The sequence below is a fragment of the Tupaia chinensis genome, unplaced genomic scaffold (genome assembly GCF_000334495.1).
Source record: "Tupaia chinensis unplaced genomic scaffold, TupChi_1.0 Scaffold000404_1, whole genome shotgun sequence".
NCBI classification, from domain to species: Eukaryota; Metazoa; Chordata; class Mammalia; order Scandentia; family Tupaiidae; genus Tupaia; species Tupaia belangeri.
The window spans coordinates 2,287,751-2,294,911 of NW_006159906.1; the positions used below are offsets into that span (position 1 = coordinate 2,287,751).

Here is a 7,161-nt window from a genome sequence, read left to right on the forward strand (position 1 = left end):
TTAACATCTTTCCAGGTAGAATTCTGTCTGGTCCAAAAAGGGTCCTTTTAAGAGTTTTAGGAAATTAGACACAGCATCTTTATTAGTATTGGCACGTTTGTTTGGAGCAAATTCAGCTCCAGGAGCTACACCATTGAATGCAGGAGTTCTACTAATTGCCCCAGTTCCTTCCATTGTAACAGCTTGACCAAAGCGTTCAATTGTCGGTGGAGTCAATCCCAAGGTTCCATCCGGCATCAAAGTGGCAGGTCCTGGAGGAGCTGGGGTACTAGCTGGCACAGGAGCAGGGGGTGTGGGGCCTCTGTTGCTTATGACCATGGCACCTCCCACAGCCATCTGACCCATCCATATCTCTTGCTCTCTCACATCAGGGAAGGTTCCCCTGAATCCTTCTGGCCCCCACCACATCATTCCTTCCTGCTGCTGCCGAGTCTCTTCCTCACGGCGCCAGCGTTCCTCCTCCGGTCTGAGCTCCAGTTGCTTTGATTTTTGCACCTCTTGGCTGTGCAGCTCTTCCATCCTCCGAAGTTTTTCTTGGTGCCTCATCAAATCCCACCTCATTAGCATGACCTGGTGCTCATGGCGGGCAGCCTCCATCTCCATCTCCAGCTTCTCAAGAGCCTCCTTGATGTTGCGGTCCACTTGGTCCTGCTGCTGCTCCTCCATCTCAGCGAGTGCCTTCCAGCATGGCATACTCATACTCAGAGGATCCAGGCTGTGCAGGTCTGGGTGGCTGCTCTCGCTCCTTGTGAAATTGCTGGTTCTTTATAACCAGCTTCTCTGAAAGTCCTTCTTCATTATCTAACTGGTCCATGGGCTCCACAGTCACAGGCCCACAAAATGTGGTTAGCAGGAAGGAGCCTGCATTGCATCTGTCCAGAGTTTTTGGAGCAGCCGGCTTCCCTGAGAACTCAACAGTGCCTTTTCCTGAGGGCCTTCCTCGATCATCCACAATGACAACGGTCCTTTCCGCCTGGCCAAACACAGGAAAGACTTCTTCCAACAGTTCGTGGACGTGTGCTGAGGAAGGTTTCGGAATGTAAGGGATGCACTATGGCAGGCAAAGCGCACACACAGCTTTCCATGGTGTGGCATATTGAACAGTTCTACTTTGCCGATCTCCGCGAGGGTTCACATTTCCAAGCAGATAAAGCCAAAACCTTTGTCCTTATGAATGAAGGCTTCACCTGCCTTCCCGTATTTCTCAAAGAGACGGCTTCACTGCGAGAAGGTCTTCTCTCCTGGTGAGATGGCTTCACTGCGAGAAGGTCTTCTCTCCTGGTTTCCTAAAATTCTTCAGGTCAGTAGTCAAGCCTTTGTTTTGGCTGCTGGCCTGTTGCCCATTTGCAGGTATCGGTGGTGGCGGTGGCTCTTGTTGCTGCTGCTGGTGCTGCTGGTGGTGGTGATGCAGATGATGCTTCCTTGGAGTGTGGTTTTGCTTCTCCAGATTAAAGGTTTTATTGCTCTGCATTTTCATACCCTCGACTTCGATTGAAGACAGCAAAGTGCCTTGAAGACAGCAAAGTACCTCCCGGTCCTCTCTAACCTCAACTTCCTCTACTGACTCCTCTCCTCGAGTAACGGTGACGCTGCACGGCCTCCACTGTCCCAAGGAAAAAAATCTTTGTTGTTGCTTTAAATTCTGTATCTGATTTTTTTAAAAGGTTTTTTGCCATAGAGCATGTGTGCTCACCAGAGAGAGTGAGAGAAACACAGAGAGAGAGTGAGAAACACCCAACATTCCCCCCCACCCCGGCCCCGATCCCAGAGGGTATGGCCATACTGCAATCCCTTCTTCATTATTCTCCTTTGGAGATTTCTGGCACATGTGCACACACACCCAGTGTGAGTTTCAGGCCACCTGGTCCAAGACTCGAACTGTGGTTAGCCATGTGGGTGGGATTCTAATGCTTTAACCCTCATGTCTTCTACTTGCTCCTGTACCTGCCATTTTTAATGGGGCATTAATTCTATTAGTTTTTCCAATTAGTACTTAACACAACACTGATACTGAACCTATTAATCATTAGAACCAGAACTCTGCTATGGTAAGAGAAAAAGTTCCTTCTTTGTGCAATAACGGAAATAACTAATCAGACACTATGATACATTTAATGACGTTGGATATCACTCAGTTTTATACTTTGCCCACTTTGCTTTATTCACAGATGAAGCAGGCAGACTTATCAACCTACTGTGTGCTTTTTCTTCCATTTCTGTTAGATTCTTTGTTCTAACTGCAGTGCTTATTTAGGACATTGATAATTCCTTTTTTCCTTCCCTCTTCCTTAGAAAGAGTCTTGCTATGTTGTAATCCACCTGCTTCAGCCTCTGGAGTCCCTGGAACTACAAGTTCATGCATTTTAGGGCTTGCTGGGCCTCCTACATGGCATCACTGTAGAAATATCAACACACGCTACCATGACTGGGCCATGATATTTTCTATAATACACCTTTTAAGTTCAGAAGTGGATTTCTAATAAAGTTGTACTATCAAACAGCTCTTTGTGAGTCACTGTGCCAGACACCAAGTGGAATGGAAGAGATATAAAACATAGACCCTACTTCCAAGGGGTCTAGACATTGGATCTAGTTTAGACCTGTGGTTTTAAAAGCATGATCCTTAGACCAGCAGTGTCAGCATTGGCTGAGAGCATGATAGCAATTCTTGGGCCCCAGAACCTCATGGGGTAGATGGATCTCAGCAGTCTGTTTTAACAAGCTCTTTGGATGAATTAGGTAGATGAAGAATTGCTGTTCTAGAAGCATAAGAAATAGAAATAAACAAAAGACTCTAAAACAGGGTTAAAAACAGGTGTAAGGATCAACAGTTGGCATAATGGCTGTGTTGCTGGACTCCCATGTGGTTGACCATGGTTCGAGTTCTGGACCCAGTGACTTAAACCATGCCGGGTGCATGTGCGTGTGTGCCCAGGGTACCGAGAGTAGAATGAAGAGAGGGGATTGTGGCATGATGATCCCCCTGGGGGACGTGATTTCTCACTTTCTGTCTCTCTGTCTTTCTTGCATGTGCATGTGTGCCCAGGGTACCGAGAGTAGAATGGATGAGAGGGGATTGTGGCATGATGATCCCCCTGGGGGACGTGATTTCTCACTTTCTGTCTCTCTGTCTTTCTGGTGGGTGTATGCACCCTATAGCAAAAGCCTCTCCAAAAACAAAAACAAGTGTAAACAAAATGCAGTAGTATTTCCAAAGAGAAAGTTTAGTTGGGTCTGTGGGAAACTTTGGAAAGGCTTCATGGATTTGGTATTGGACCTGGCTCTTTAAGGACTGGTAGGACTAGATGGTGCACGATGGGAAGGGGACAGGAGTTCATCTCAGGAGAACAGCAGAGAACAGAGAGGTGGGGCAGTCAGGTGTGCCTGACTAAGGGGAACTCAGAATGCTGCATTTGTGTGAATCAGAAAGTACAAGATGATTGGTAGACACCCAGTCATGGAAGTCCTTCAATGTCATTACTAGGACTATGAAATTATTAGTACAGTGAAAGAAAAACAATTAAAAGAAAAGAGAATATGCCATTTCTAAGGAAAAAATAATGAAAGTATAAGTATACACAATTAGAATAATGAAAAATGGTCTTACGTTTGTTAGGTCTTTAAGGAAACCTGTAAAACAATGACACTTTTTTGGGACGTATATTCTTGTACAGATTTAAAAAGTACTCATGACTTCACTTTTTGAAGTAGAAAATATTGATAACAACATTTTTCAGTCAAAATATTGATAACAACATTTTTACTTTAGAAATAAGTATTATTATATTATTCTCTTACTACAATAAAACCAAAATCTTAATTCTTGGCCCTTACTAGATAATTCCCTGATCCAATTTTAGAAATGACTTTACAAGGCATTTTTTTAAAAAAAGTAATATGAGTAAATAGAAGGTGGAAAATACCATCATCAAACTAAAGGCTTGATATTAAAATATGAAAATGAATTTCTACTGTAATAATTTTAGAGTAATCTCTCAGGCTCTTAAAGAAAAGTTTATTTTTAGATTTACTCTTCAAAGAGAAACTGCAGAGTTAAAGGAATTTTAGCAAATGCCTCTGAAAATGGAGAAGACAACATATACCAAAATGGATTTTTAAACAGATTTTCATTCTAGTGAAGTTGAGATAACAAAGGACTAATTTACTTTCTTGCTGAAAACAACCAAAGAAACAAAAATGAGTAAAATATTCAAAGCAAAAACATTCAAGAAGACCTTGGACATCAGGCAACAAAGGAAAATGATATCAAAAAAGAAGAAGAAAAACGATGAGCCTTATGAGTTCCCCAGTTGATGGCTCAAAGAAGCTTCCAGGCCATGGTACAAGGAGAGGCAGTGAGGCAGAGTGGAGAAAGTGGAGTAAGAGTTCTGCTCTCTCTTTCTCTGTCTCTGTTCTGATGAAACCATAATAAATAAAGTTAGATAAAATAACTCTTAAAAAAAATAAAACGTTCTGAAGAGGAAAGAGCTACACAGAGGAAGAACCCTAGAGACTTGTAGGAGGTTTCCTTGGCTCTTTAGCACAGTAATGATCTATAAATTATATGTGAGGAAACTATCCAAGGCTGAGGAAAGAATGATCCAAGGAACTGATCTGTGCCTCTAAGAAAGTATATACAGGCAAAAATAGTGCCTGCTTCCAAAAGCCAAAGGGAAAAACTTAGAGTTCAGGGAGTATTAGTTAATCTACCAAAAACCACCTTTTTCCTGCAGTGGGGAAAAATTAAGCCTAGAATAAACTCATGTCTGGTTCTGCTGAATGAAACTTAAAAGCAAGCCCAGGAATGATCAAACTGTTTCTGAATACCTTAACAACATCCCAGAACAGAGCTCAAAAATATTTTTCAGAGGTCTAGCCGCAGTGGCATGGGTGGTAACATGCCACTATGCAATGCTGGAGCCACCTGAAGATCAGAGTTTGGATCCCAGGTCAAAACTGAAACAGCCTAGGCATGTGTGTGCATGCCCATGATATTGGTTAGCTGGGGTGTGCAAATCCTGGTGTGATGAAAACCTGTCAAGTGTGCCCTTCCTTTATAAGATAAATAAACGTGAAAAAATACAGGATTATAATAAGGTAAATTAACAGCATCTCCCATCCAATATAAAATTACAAGGCTTACATATAAGCAGGAAAATATGATCCATATGGGCAGAATAATAAAACCAATCCTAAAATGATATAGATGATATAATAGACAAGGACTTTGAAATTGTTACTAGAACTATATCCCATATGTTCAAAACACTAGAGGAAAAACTGAAAAATGCTAAGTAGAAACATGGAAAAATCCAAATCAAACTTAGAGAGGTGAAAACTACAGTAACTGAGTCGAAAAATATATTAGGTGACAATTGCAGCAGATTAGACATTTCATAAAAAAGTATTATTAATGAAAGACAGCTTTAGAAATTATCCAAAATAAAAGACAAAGAAAATATATTTTAAAAAGTGAAGAATTGGCATATATATATATATATAATATGTGTGTGTGTGTGTTTGTGTGTGTGTGTAACTGGAATCGCCAAAGGAGAAGAGTGAGAGAAGCTGAAAATCATATTTTTAAAATAATAGCCAAAAATCTTCCAAATTTGATGAAACTATAAACACATAGATCTAAGAATATCACTGGACCACAAACACAAGAAATATGAAAAATATACCAATGCACATCATAATCAAATGCTTTAAAACTTGTACTAAAGAGAAAATCCTAAAACAACTAGAGAAACATGACACATTATATACAGAGGAAAAAACGATCAGGACGACAGATTTCTTGTAAGAAACAAGAAGGCTGTGTAGAAACTACTTTAAAGCACCAAAATTTTAGAAAGTATATCAATCCAGAATTCTTCACACAGTGAGAATATTTTCAAAAAGGAAAATAAATAAGGACTCTTTTCAGACATTCAAAAACTGAAAAAAGTTCATCACCATTAGACACCAACTACAATAAACGTTAAAGGAGGACCTTGAGGCAAGTCCACACCTAGACACGTCATAATCAAATCAGTTTATCTTACTGGGGATCTCTTATTCATGATGAGTTGCTTCTTTCTTGCTGCTTTGTAGGTTCTCTTTATCTTTTGACAGTTTTGATTATGTTATGTCTAGGTGTGACTCTCTTTTTCAGTTTGTATTACTTGTAGTTTGTTGAGTTTCTTGGATATGCTATTTTCTACCCCATTTGGCAAGTTTTGGGCTATTTTCCTTCATCTATTCTTTCTTCTTTCCCAACCTCCTCTTCTTTTTCTGGGACTCTCATTATGTGCATATTGGTACAGCTCACAATCGGAGTATGTTCATCTTGCAATATGACATGCTGTTCTAAATCTTCATGTTGTAGGACCTGGTAGTTCAACATAGCGGGAAGTTGGCTGGGGCTCAGCTGTTGTTCTAGGACTTCTCTTGGTGCTCTTTGGGATTTCTTTTCACCACCCTCGTGGGTTGAAATCTCTGATTTTTCTCTCTAAGGAAGACATACGAACAGCCAAAAAGCATATGAGGAAATGCTCAACATCCCTCATCATAAGGGAAATGCAGATAAAAACCACAATGAGATACCACCTAACCCCTGTCAGAATGGCAAAGATTAAGAATATAAAAAGTCGTGGGTTGAAATCTCTGATTTTTGAATCCCATGTCATTCTATTTATTGATATTCTCTTCCATTTACATGGGAGACTGCTTCTAGTAGTTTCCTTTAAAAAGGGTGCCTGGGAGATAAATTTTGAGTCTTTGAATCTCTATAAATGACCTTATTATACATTCATACTTGATTAATAGTTTGGCTCAGTATAGAAACCTAAGCTGCATATAATTTCTCTTCAAAATTCTAAGGCAAATCCTAGTTCTTCTTCTATTTTTAATAATACTAAAAAATTGAATAAGATTTTATCCATACTTTTCTAAAAGGTTTTTTGATTTTCTTTATCACACACATTTACAGTGGTGTGTCTTGACCTTTTTCATTCATTATGTTGAGACCTAGTGTCCCTTCTCTAAAACTTTTCCCTTCTGGGGAAAATCATAAGTATGTTTCTTTGTTAAGTTTTCTCTATTTTCTTCTCTAGACCTATTAGTCGTTTTCCCCCCTCTGTAGTGCTTGTGGGCCTGCAGGTCAGCCGTGGCCGCAGG

General features: G+C 40.3%; 1 pseudogene; it reads right to left on the minus strand.

Annotated features, from left to right (window-relative positions):
* Window positions 1-1,471, minus strand: LOC102475259 (non-POU domain-containing octamer-binding protein pseudogene; annotated as a pseudogene).
* Between the last annotated feature and the right edge of the window lie 5,690 nt (window positions 1,472-7,161).